General features: G+C 40.0%; 1 protein-coding gene across 39 annotated transcripts in view; it reads left to right on the top strand.

Moving 5' to 3' along the window:
* The window catches only part of LOC101788067 (alcohol dehydrogenase 1-like), a 202296-nt gene that overhangs the window by 84364 nt on the left and 104516 nt on the right, over positions 1–13416 (top strand). For 23 of the 39 annotated variants that reach the window (XR_010045835.1, XR_010045834.1, XR_010045833.1 and 20 more), the window contains one exon: positions 5740–5824. The exons of 11 other annotated variants lie outside the window; for them this stretch is intronic. The gene's annotated coding sequence lies outside the window, so the exon portion shown is untranslated. Of the gene's footprint in view, positions 1–5739; positions 5825–8939; positions 9062–13416 lie in introns of all 39 variants that reach the window. 5 more of the 39 variants (XM_063243969.1, XM_063243960.1, XM_063243957.1 and 2 more) reach the window with 1 other exon arrangement.

Below are 13416 nucleotides of genomic sequence, written 5' to 3'. Positions count from 1 at the left end.
AGAAGTGGTCCCAGTTATTGATTCTGGGAAGTATTTCCCGTGCGGTTTGAGTCCTGTTCATGAATTCTTTACCTACTCCTATGTCTCCAAGGTTTCTACCTATTTTGTCTTCCAATAGATTTAGTGTTTCTGTTTTAATATTCAGATCTTTGACCCATTTACATTTTAATTTAGTACATGGTGATAGACATGGGTCTAGCTTTAGTTTTCGGCAAATGGAGAGCCAGTTTTTCCAGCACCATTTATTAAAGAGACTGTCGTTCTTCCAGTGAACCTGCTTGGCTCCTTTATCAAAAATAAGGTGGTTGAGTGTGTTCGTAGTTGTGGTTGTATCTTCTAATCTATTCCACTGATCTTCAGCTCTGTTTTGATTCCAATACCATGTTGATTTTACTACTGTTGCTTTGTAGTATAACTTCAAGTCAGGGATTGTGATGCCTCTTGCTTTGTCTTTGCTGCTTAGAATTGCCTTTGCGATTCTAGGTCTCTTCTGGTTCCAGATGAAATTTAGGAGTGATTTCTCTAGATCTATAAGGTATGTTGATGGTATTTCTATTGGGATTGCATTGAATCTGTATAACAGTTTTGGGAGAATGGCCATTTTCACAATGTTTGTTCTTCCTATCCATGAGCAAGGGATGTCTTTCTATTTTCTGAGATCATCTTCAATTTCCTTTTTCAGTGTATTATAATTTTCACTGTATAAGTCTTTCACTTCTTTCGTAAGAGTAATTCCTAAATATTTCATTTTTTTGCTTGCTAATGTGAATAGCCCAGCTTCTCTTATTTCCCTCTCTGTAATTTTGTTGTTCGTGTATAGGAATGCTATTGATTTCTGAGTATTGATTTTGTATCCAGCCACATTACTGAATTTATTTATTGTATCTAAGAGTATTTCAATGGAGTTTAGGGGGTCTTCTATGTAGAGTATCATGTCATCTGCAAACAATGATAATTTAACTTCTTCTTTTCCTATCTTTACCCCTTTTATTTCTCTTTCTTGCCTAATTGCTCTGGCTAGTACTTCCAGTACTATATTAAATAGGAGTGGTGATAAAGGACATCCTTGTCTTGTACCCGATTTTAAAGTAAAGGCTTTCAATTTTTGGCCATTTAGTATGATGCTGGCTGTTGGTTTGTCATAAATGGCCTTTATTATATTGAGGTAAAGACCATTTATTCCAATTTTCTGTAAAGTTCTTATCATGAATAAGTGTTGGACCTTATCGAAGGCTTTTTCTGCATCTATAGAGATGATCATGTGATTCTTATTTTTGGCTTTATTGATATGGTGGATTACATTTATTGATTTGTGTATGTTGAACCATCCTTGCATTCCTGGGATGAATCCCACCTGGTCATGGTGTATAATCTTCTTGATGATTTGCTGGATCCTATTTGCCAATATTTTATTGAGGATTTTTGCATCTGTGTTCATTAGGGAGATCGGTCTATAGTTCTCTTTTATAGTTGGGTCTTTCTCAGGTTTTGGTACTAGAGTAATATTTGCTTCCAGGAATGACTTAGGAAGGATTGCTTCCCTTTCAATTTCATTGAATAGTTTGAGGAGTGTCGGCATTAGGTCTTCTTTATATTTCTTGTAGAATTCTGCAGTGAATCCATTTGGGCCTGGGCTCTTCTTGGTGGGCAAGGACCCAATTACATTCTCAATTTCATTAGCAGAGATTGGGTTATTCAACAGTTTTATATCCTCTTGATCTAGCTTTGGTATTTCATATGCTTCTAAGAATCTGTCTATTTCTTCTGTGTTATCAAACTTTTGAGAGTAGAGGTTTTCAAAATAGGTGTTGATGATCCTCTGTATTTCTATTGGGTCTGTAGTGATTTCTCCTTTTTCATTTCTTATTGCATGAATTTGAGCTTTTTCTTTCCTTTTTTTAATAAGGTTGGCTAGGGGCTTATCGATTTTATTTATTCTTTCAAAGAACCAACTCTTTGATTCGTTGATTCTTTGGATTGTTTTCTTAGTCTCTATTGCATTGATTTCTGCTCTGATTCTTATAATTTCCTCTCTTCTTTTGGCTTTGGGCTTGACTTGCTCTTCTTTTTCTAGCTGTTTGAGGTGTAGCATCAAGTTATTTACTTGTATTCGTTCTGTTTTCCTGATGTGGGAACTCAGTGCAATAAATTTTCCTCTCAGAATGGCTTTCATTGCATCCCACAGATTCCGGTAAGTTGTATCTGCATTTTCATTTTCTTTTAGGTATTGTTTAATTTCTTCTTTAATTTCTTCTGTGACCCACTGATTACTCAAGACTGTGTTATTTAGTTTCCATGTGTTTGCGGAATTTTTGCAGTATCCTTTGTCATTAATTTCTAATTTGAGAGCGCTATGATCCGATAATATGCAAGGGATGATTTCAACTCTTTTGCATTTGCTTAAATATGTTCTGTGAGCTAATATATGGTCTATTTTAGAAAATGATCCATGTACTGCTGAGAAGAATGTGTATTCTGATGTTGTTGGGTGGAACATTCTGTATATGTCTATCAAAACCATTTGTTCACAGGTGTGATTCAGTTCTGTTATTTCTTTGCTCATTTTCTGTCTGGTTGATCTGTCCCTTGGTGTCAGTGGTGTATTAAGGTCTCCTGTTACAATTGTGTTACTGATAATTTGAGTTTTCATTTCTGTTAATAATTGTTTTATATAACTGGGTGCTCTGGAGTTTGGTGCGTATATATTTAAGATAGTTATCTCTTCCTCTTGGAGTTTTCCTCTTACGAGTATGTAGTGATCTTCTTTGTCCTTTATGGTCATTGTTGGTTTAAAGTTCACGTTGTCTGCAAACAGAATGGCTACTCCTGCCTTTTTTTGGATTCCTGCTGCATGGAGAATTGTTTTCCATCCTTTGACTTTCAGTCTGTGAGTATCTTTCTGGGTTAGATGGGTTTCCTGTAAACAGCATATGGTTGGATTTTGTTTCTTGATCCATTCTGCTAGTCTGTTTCTTTTGATTGGTGCATTGAGACCATTTACATTAATGGTTATTACTGTTAAATGCTGGTTAATTGTAGGAATGTTATCTCTCTGCTGTTGCATCTTTATCTTTCGGTTCTGTTTAATTATTTGCTTTGCTTAGTGGTTTTTTCCTTTGTGTATCTAAACTGTCTTTCAATATTTTTTGCAGGGTTGGTTTGGTGTTCATGAAGTTTTTCAGCTGTTCTTTGTCATGGAAGTATCGTATTGCACCATCTATTTTGAATGATAGTTTTGCAGGATATATGTGTCTTGGTTGGAAATCATTTTGCTTTAGGATCTGGAATACTTCACTCCATGCTCTTCTTGACTTTATCGTTTGTGCTGAGAAGTCTGCTGTGATTCTGATAGGTTTTCCTTTATAAGTGATTTGTCTTTTCTCTCTGACAGCTTTTAATAATCTATTCTTGTGTTGGATTTCTGGGATGGTGACTATTATATGTCTGGGTGTAGTTTTATTTTGGTTATGACTGTTTGGAGTTCTATATGCTTCACTGATCCTGATGTTGGTTTCTGATCTCATGCTTGGGAAATTTTCAGCTATTACTTCTCTAAATATCCTCCTGACATCCTTCATGTTGTCTCCCTCTCTTTCATTAATCCCTATCATTCTTATGTTATTCTTCTTTGCATCGTCTTGCAGTTGTTGAATTGTTGTTTCCTGGTTCCTTGTTATTTTCAAAAGATCTTTCCTTTCCTGTTCACTAGCTGCAATCCTGTCTTCAAGGTCTGAAATTCTATCTTCACTTTCATTAAGGCGGTTTTTACAACTTTCAGTGGAGTTTTTTATTTCCTGTATATCTCTGTGCATCTGCATTATGTATTCTGTTTGTTTCTTATATTGCTCGTCTAGGGATTCTATCTTTTTGTTTAGTTCCTCCAATTTTTTATCTGTGTTTTCTTTAGATATATTTAGAATCTCTTTCATTTCTTTTATCATTTCTTCTTTTATCTAGGAGATTATTTCGAGTTTGAATTTCTTTAAAGCTTCCTGGAGTTGCTTGTCAATTTCAGTGGCTATTGTGTCCGATATATGAGGTGGATGGGATATATTTTCTTCTATATACATCGCTCCTAGGGTTTCTTGAGATGGGCTGGAGGTTTGAGGTTGTAATTTGGTCTTTCGTTTTGTCATTTTCCTATATTTCTGTGTTTCAAGTGTTACTTGAAAGCTTCCTCAGGATCTGTTGAAAATCCCCTTCTATGTTTGGAGCTACTGGGACTCTGGCGCCGCGCTACTCCAAGCCATTAGGCCTACAGAACCAGTGGCCCTCCTCTGCCTGCTCAGAACTCCGCAGTTCTAGACAAGCTGGGCCTCAGGGACACTGTGCGCCCACCTGCCCCTTGGAAGCTCCACAGTTCTTCAATCGCAGCCGGGTTAGGGTACTCACCACAGGCCGCAGTGCTTCGGGAACCTGTGGACCCTCCCTGGTTGCAGAGATATCCACAGTCCTCCAGACACGCAGAGAGGCCAGTGAGGGCACCCCAGATCTGCCCAGCTCCTCCTCTGCAGACCTGTGGCCAGGTGCGGCAGCTAAACAGGCTGGGCTTGGCACTCACTGGTCATTTAACCTTTTTCTGAGTTTCATCTTCCACAAACAGTGCTTCTGTGCATTAGTAAAGGCTTATTTCTGCCTTTGTTATAGTGTCCAAACAGCCTTTTATCAGTGTACTGGTCTATATTATTTGACTTTTCCTTTGTTTTGACTCTAAATTACTTTAGAATGATGTTTGAATAAGGACAGGAGTTGCGTGTAAGTACAGTTCAGAGGACAGGAAGAAGCATGAGCTGGAGGTGATGATGCACATCTGTAATCCTAGCACTCTGGCGAGCTGCAGCAAGAGCAAGCCAAGTTCCAATCCTGACTTTGCTAATTTAGAGGACAAAAGTTTTTTTAAAAGGGGTGAGGATATAGCTTAATGCAAAGGCCCTGGGTCTAAACTTCTGCAGAACTAACTAACTGGCTGAATAGATGAATAAACAAAGAAAAGATGTGTATTATCCAGTGAAGCTCTTATGCCAATGACTACTAAGAAAAACTAATCTCTTTATTATAATTATTCATCTCCAAAATCCTAGCAGCTAACACGCTAGGTTCTAATTTGATGAAACTATCTTTTACCACTTAAATGCATTTTAATGAAACTGTCTTGTACCACTTAAAAGAAATTTAGCTTGTAGAAATGTTATAATTTACAATAAATGTCTTAGTAACATTTTTAGCTAAATTTCAGTTTTGGATTTTAGTACTAAATTCTAGGAGTGATTTAATGGAATAGTTTAGATGGAACTAGCTGTTACTAGGTACATACTTATTTGTAAAAATGTTATGCCAATATTTGTTAAGTAAATAATAATCATATATTAAGTTATTTTTATTTTTCCCTATAATAATGCAATCTTTAAATATACAAGATGAGTTTAGTATAATCAATAGCTAGTCTTCACCATAATGGTAAAGAACAGAGAATTTGTTACATGCTAGAATATACTGATTAGGTAGGTCCTAATATTTACTGGAAGATGGCTTCAAAATTTTGTGACATGTACAGCAAAAAAAAAATTGTGACATGTACAGCAAAAAATGAGATATTAAAGGAAGCTGTTAAGAATAAATACCAAAAATACTTTTCAGATATGATATCCTGTCACAATTATCCCTTGTTAAAATGATTTTGGAGGTGTTACTGTTGTTAGCTAAGATAACAAAATGATCTCATTTTACTTTGTTTCACAGCATTGAACGTGAAATTTGAGCAATGAAATGTATTTTTAAAGACTACCTAAACTGAGCTGAAACAACAGAGTTGTGGAATTCAGCTGTGAGTAGAACTGTCTCGGTTTTTTTGTTTTATTTTAAGAAATAGGACAGTATGTCTTAAATCTATTCAAGGCTTCTGATGATCAAGGCATGTGAGAAAAATCTGAATTGAAAATCAGGTTCCTACTATCATGCAAATAGATTGCTTAAAGGAAAAAAAAATTATTTTGGTACCAAAAACAAGTATATTTTCCTTAACCTCTACAAGGAACATGACTTTGGAATTTGCAAAAAGTCTTAAAAAGACATGTTTTCAAATATTTGCAATAGAAACACCTGAAAAATTCAACCAATACATTTCCTTTGTTTCTCTTGCAATGTGCACACCATGATTCTGTAAGACCTGGCCACACCAGCAGCAGCAGGGCCACACACACCCAGCTCAAGCCAGGCTCAGGTCCCTGAAAGCTGCTGCTCCCCTGGCCACTCCATCACCATACACCCGCCTTCTTAACCCTAAACTCAGCTCAGAGATTCTCCCACCTCTCACCAGCCTCCCTGAAACACCAGCACCTCTCCTGCCACTGCTGTGTGTCTGTTACCGGGACTGTGCCCAAGGAGGTGGCATTTCTGCCTTACCATTGCCGCCCATTCTCAGCCATCACTGCCCTGAGTGAGATTCATTTAAAGTCTTACGCCTCACGACACATTCCTGAAACACAGATGGCAACTGTGAATCAGATGGAAAGAAACGGGTTTCCTTGCAAATTTATTTGATGTACCTTTTGTATATATTGATAGTATTCAGGCTTACTTTTCATAACCACAGAAAATCCCACGTAGCTAAGGTATGGTTTGCCAGGCAAATAAGCTGATTGTATTTAATTATCTACTTTAGTTAAGATCAAAGTCTTCTTTAGATGCTGGTAGGGAGAGTGTACTCCCTGGCTGTTTCTTCAGCCTCCCACTGACATTTTTTTCGGGCACCGTTCTGACTTCCAAGACACTCTGTATTATTGCCAGGCCCTTTGCACACTTACCCACTGGCAAGAAACCCTCAGCCTCCCCGGGCTCTGACACAGAATTCCAACTCAATGGAAACTTTCTCTGTGCACACCCCACTCCCCACCCTCCCAGGCCTGACAAAGCCCTGAGTACTTTCAATAAGAGAGCATGGCTCTGGACACATCAGACACCTCTGGACATGCCATCCAGGCCACCATCCACCATTGCCACAGGCAAGCCTCAATAGGTAAAAATAGCACGGTTAATGAGAAAGGATGACTGGGCCTTGTACTCCCTCAGACCGACTTGCCTACCACTTCAGATTCTTCCAGACTTTTGTTTATAGGCACTCAAACTACAGAGGAATTGGAGGTAAAATACAGGTGAGATAACTGTCCTCACAATCAGCAGTGGTCTGGGAGATAAGGAGGCACATGTGAGACATGGTCAGTGACATCTAAGACATGGAGAAACCTAAGCACAGTTAATGCCTTTTTAATTTGGAGGCATCTTTCAGTAGATTTATTTTCTTTGTTGTTGTTTTGTTCTGGTACCAGAAATCAAACTCAAGACCTCATGCTTGCCAGGCAGGCGCTGTACCACTGAGCTACATTGGCAGCCCAGTAAACTTACTTTCGAACTGATAGATAAAAACAAAACTTGTACCTATTAATGGGAAACCATGTGATGTTTGACAAGTGTATAAACTGCATAATACTGAAATCAAAATAAATATACCCCGTCACTCACTTCTTATGCTAAAATCATTTAAAACCCTCTCTTGAAGCTTTTTGAAGTACGCAGTACATACTCTATAATCACTATTGTGTAGGAGTGTACAAAAACTAATTATGTAAATAAAATTATTGTCTACTGAGGACCCACTGGTCAACCTTCACCCGTTCTCCTTCCTAGTTGCCCATACCTGGTAACCAGTACTCTGTTCACAAGTTCAACATAAACTTTTTCACAGGCAACAGAGGAATAAGATCATGAAGCAGCTATCTTTCCGTCTGCCTTATTTCACTTAAACTAATGTTCTCTGTTTCCATGCATGATATCACAAACAGTAACATACCATTCTTTTTATGACTAAATAATATTCCACTGTGTTCCTGTGCTGCCTGAACCATCTATCAGCTGATGGATACAGGTTATTTCCATTTCTTCATTATTTTGAGTTCACAATGAACTTGCAGGTTCAACTTTCCATCAAAAAATTTTATTACAGATATCCTCTTTCATGAAAATTATTCCTAGTTATATTTTGTAGCTGTTGTAAATGAGATTACTATCTTGATTTCTATTTCAGATAATTTGCTAGTGGCATATAGAATGGCTACTAGTTTTCATATTTCAACTTTTGTGGCTAAAGTCAAAGTTGCCAAATTTATTTGTTCTAGGTGTTTCTACTCCAGTCAGGTTTTCTATATACAAGACCATGCCGTGCACAGTCACAATCTGACTTGCTCATTTGCAGTTTGGATGTCCTTCCTTTCTTTTCCCTGTTTTTGCTTACAGGATTTTCAGCACTGTGTTGTCTTGTTCCAGATAATAGAATGCTTGCTTTCTGCTTTTCCCAAATTCAGTATGCTGCTTTCCCTAGCTGACATTTAGATTTCTCGCATCGCCAACTTCCTGACATCTCCACTGTGATTTTAGCTTCAGCCTCTCTACTTCACTCTGCCTCTCAGGACACACTGCCTGGCATCCTGGGCCATCTGAAAGATGGAAAGCCTCCTAACTCTTGCATTCAGATGATGCTAAGGTCTGCTGCCAGCTCAAACAGTAGGGGGCACTCCTTGCATTATGGTTGCAGAGGTCTGCGAGTACCCAGAAGGCTGAGCTTCAGGAAAGACTTTCCTAGTAGGCATTACTAAGCTGGATTGCCTGGGGCTCTCTTCCCAAAGCAGTATTTTTCACTTTTGCAGGGAAAGAGGGAATTTTCTATTTCTGGGAATTCCTCAAGTCGTGCTTCCTATTGGCCTAGGATGAATTACTTGGCTCCTTTTTGAAGTACTTGGCTAAATTTTTGAGTGGCCACGTTCTCCTCTGCTCCAACTTTGCTGGCCCCAGCTTCAAAGAAGTTTTCTGTTGAAATTCAAAATGTCACTCACTGCACACTCAGCTGCAGGGAAGAAGCTGAGCAGATCTCCCTTTGACTCACTCAGGCCTGCTTCTGAGAACCCGAGGGGTCACTGGGCTGTTGGCAGGATTCCCCCACATAGAACTCCATCCACTGCCTGCTGAGGAGAGCAGATAGTGCAAATTCAACAGGCACCATCCCTGTCAGGTAAGGTGCTGAGTAGCTGCCCTGTATAGAGGGGGTAAGGTGTCCCGTGGAGGGTATCCAGGGAGGGTCATGCTTGCCAAGTTTCAGCTTAAGAAATCAAAGCAACAAATCATAGGGTGAGTATCTGCAGCCAGCCACTTGTCATGTGCAGATGCTAAGTGCCAATGTGGCTCTGCCCCACTGCTTGTGCAAGCCCACGCTCACACATACACTGCCAGCCCTGCCAGCTCCACATACCCAGAAGCAAGCCAAGGCTCTGCTCTGAAACCAGGAAGGTGGAACTGCAAAGCTCCTGGAAAACACCAGGGCACTCTACTCCAGCACAACTTGGACAGCTCCGCAGCCACCAAGAAGCTTCTGATAGCACTGCCTTCAAAAGACCGAACTGCCCCCTTGCCCTTTGGACAGCCAGCAGAAGGGAGGGGCATCCCTGCCTCAATCCTCTGCCTCAGCCCTGGCCCCTCACTGACATCTTCCTACCTGGTCCCAGAGCTGTCCTTTGTTTAGTGAAGGAGCAGAAGGAGCCTTCTTCCTGCTCACCACCTCCCCAGCTTTGGACAAGGTGCTCTGACTCATGCCCCCACCTGAGGCATTTACAGGGGAGCAAATGCCCCAGGATGCAGGTCTGGGAGCCCTCAGTTCTTCCCCATGACCAGCATGCACTACAGCTGTTCTGACTTTTCACGAGAGCATCGTTGAAATAGGAAAATCAAGTCAGCAGAACTGACTCTGCTCACAAGGTGCATTAAAGAAGCTTATTGTAACTAGTCCTCCTCGGCCTCCCTTTTTATGTTCTGCCAACCCAACACCCACAGCCATTGGTAGCACCACTTTATCTCTAGGGATCAGGCCAGAATACAGTAAGCCTAAAAGGTTTGCTAAGTGAATGGAGAAGTGGTCCTGTTAGAGAAGGTGGAGCTTTTAGGAGCCCATAACTCTCCCCTTCAGCCATGCTGAGGGATCAGGGCAAAAAGTGGGAGAGGAGAGCTTTCTGGCCCCAAGCCCTGTTTCCATTTTGCAGATGGAAAAACTGATTCCTAACATAAAACAAGGGAGCAATGGACTCAGTTCCCACAGAGACAGAGCAGAGAGGTTGCCTCTCTGTTCAAATTTCCTAACATCAGCCAGACCCTCCTCTGACTTCAGAGCACTATAGTGGTGGTGGTAGGGTACTCATGTTCACAGCCTCCATCAGAGCAGCTGCAGGGAGAGAGTCAGGGATCCTAATGGTATATGAGGAAGCAGCCTGATCACAGTCTAAGCACTAAGACCTGAGGTCTCAGTGGCCAGACTGTGGACAGGTTGAAGGACAGCCAGTGGCAGGGCTGCTTTGATGAGCTGCTCCTTCACCAACCAGCGGAGCATCTCCCACCTGGCCCCAGCCCCAGGCTCACATTGCTGATGAGGACAACAACAACAACAACAACTGCAAATTAGGAACATTTACACAGGAATCATAAAACACCAGACCCTGTCCTGAGTTTTTTTCTTTTTTTCTTTTTCATTTTTACCTGTACCAGGGATCCAACTCACCACCGCCTGCTTACAAGGCAGGTGACTATGCCTCTGAGCTAAATCCCCACCTCCCCTGGGTGTTTTCAATGGTTAAATCCCTCAAACCTCAACAATCCTGTCCTGAGGTGCTGTTACTATTTTCTCTTTACAACAAAATAAGACTTGTTCAGGCTGCACACTGCCCAACAGAGATGCAAAGAGGAGTCATCCAACATCCAAGCCATGTTCCTTGACCCTGCACTCTACTGCCTTGCTTGTGGAACTGTCTCTGCTCTGGCTGCAGGTCCAGATGCTTTACTGCCTGTCAGCAGGGAGAGTGGCACTATTACTTGTTGGCTCCATCTTGCAGAATAAAACTCAACTGCAAGATTTTATGGGTAAGGGAGTTGGGGTACAGGCATCAAAGAGGGAGACACAGGCCTGCCTGGTGGAACATGGAGGGAGCTGCCCATGCAAAGGTCACGTGCTTCCCAGGCACCCAGGAGAAGATGGCCTGGGAGGGCAGTGCAGCTTGCCCCTGAGGGCTGAGCTGAGCTGAGGCCAGGCTGGGCCTGGCATACAGTTCTCCTGGTCCTTGGCAATGGGTTCTTCTTTAGCAAGGGCTGTCCTTTGGTTTTGGTAGCAGGGTGTTTGGTCAACAGTTTCCTCTATTGTAACACAGACCTTAAAACCTTGATCCCTCAAGCAAAGGTTCAGAAACTTAGAGCCTCACCAAAGCACTTGACTTAGAAAGCTAGATAAAAAAGCAATAAAATGAATCCAGGAAAGGGAAGGAAAGAGGAAGGACTTGATAAAGAAAAAGCAAAAAATAAGGAATTGGGTAAACAGAAAAGCAGACAGAATAAATACAATCAAGAATCGTTATTTGAAAAGACCAATAAACATAGATCAAAATTTGTAAAAGAGGCCCAAATGAGAAGATACAAACCAGAAATACAGATGAGACAATATAAAAAAGAGAACATATACTCCACAGTACTTTATCTGGAAACTATGTTATCAAAATCAACTCAAGAACAAGTAATAAAATAAGCTCAGAGCTGGGCATGGTGGCACATGCCTGGAATTCCAGCACTCCGGGGTGCTGATGCAGGAGGATTGCCACAGAGTGGAAGACAGCCTGGGCTATAAAGCAAGTTCAAGCTCAGCCTGGACTATCTGATGAGACTTTGTCTCAAAACACAAAAATAACAGCCCAATAACCTTGGAAGAAAGTGAATAAAATGCCTTTTAAATAACAAGTGTCTCATGCACTTAGCTTCTTGGCTAAGTTTTTTTATTGTTTTTGTTTGGGGCAAATCTTTTAAAGGACATATACTCCTGTTATTAAACTTTCCTAGGATATATAAGTCCAGGAAACTCTTCCTAATCCATTTCACCAAATTAGCATAATCCTGATAGAAAAACTTTCTATGATGCTGCAAACTCCAGTGCACACTCTTGTAAAAATTAAAGAAAAATGGATCAAAGACTTAAATGTAAGCCCTAAAACTATAAAATTATTAGAAGGAAAATAAGGCATGAATATTCATGATTTTGGGTTAGGCATTGGTTTCTTAGGTATGACAACAACAAAGAAAAAGGAATCGAACTCATGGAAAGCCTTTTGTGCTTCAAAGGGCACTTAGAAAAGTAAAATGATGACCCACAAAACAGGAGAAAACATTTACAAAGTGTGCATCTGATAAAGCACTTGTACCTAGAATATATAAGGTTCTCCTATAGCTTATAATAAAAAGGCTAACAAACCAAGTTAAAATGAGCAAAGGATTGGAAGAATAAATGAAATGGTCAGTGAGCACATGAAAAGATATTCAATGTCATCAGTCAATAGGGAAATACAAGTCAAAACCACAATGAAACATCACACTCACTACAATGATTATAATAAAGAAGCTAGATTAGAAAAATCTTTGCAAAGATGAGAAAATCGGGACCCTAACACATTGCCAGTAGGAATACAAAATGGTGCAGCCACTCTGGAAAAGAACAGTAGCTGTCAAAAGATGAAATGTAGAGTTATCATACGACCCAGCATTTTTATTCCTATGTGTATCCCAAGAGAATGAGACCAAATGTCCACACAAACTCTGATACTCGAATGTTCATAGCAGCTTTGTTTATAACAGCCAAGAAGTGGACACTGCTGAAATTCCCATCATCTTATTAGTGGATAAAGAATACAGAATATTTGCCAATATCAAGGTATAAAATATTAGCACATGCTACAACATGAATAAACTTGAAATGATTATGCTGAGTGAAAAAAGCCAATCACACATAGCAACAAAAGTATGAATCTATTCATGTAAAACATCCAGAATAGGCAAGTCTTCAGACAAAAAGTAGATTCGTGGTCATCAGAGAATTGGGGTACCAGACAGTAGGAAAAGGGGCTGATAGTGGATGTGGCTCCCTTTGAGCTGTGTTAGGAAGTATCCCAAAGTGACTGGCAGCAGCTGTACAAATTTGTCATACTAAAAACTACTGAATTGTATGTACACTTGAAAAGGATGAATTTTATGGCACATGAATTATATTCCAGTAATTCTACTATTTGAAAAATTGCCATCTATTATCACCATCATCTTGAAAAAGAAATAGTAATCTGACACCAATCACACTGGAATGATATAATGTTAAATACGTTTTTAAGCTGCATAGATTTATTTTTATGGGGAAAAGGATGCTATAAAAAGCAGTTGACATGTAACAAAACCGTTCAGGTGTTTGAATGTCCACTTATAATGTGTAATCTATTAACCTGTGATTTATTACTGTTTATTTTGTAGTTCTTTCTGTATTACTTGTACCCTTACACCACTTTGTTTTCTTTTGTT

This window comes from Cavia porcellus, unplaced genomic scaffold, assembly GCF_034190915.1.
Source record: "Cavia porcellus strain 051 isolate PalLab524CR breed Dunkin Hartley unplaced genomic scaffold, mCavPor4.1 scaffold_42, whole genome shotgun sequence".
NCBI lineage: Eukaryota > Metazoa > Chordata > Mammalia > Rodentia > Caviidae > Cavia > Cavia porcellus.
Note: the sequence above shows the minus strand (reverse complement) of the source record. Positions and strands in the feature narration are given on the sequence as shown.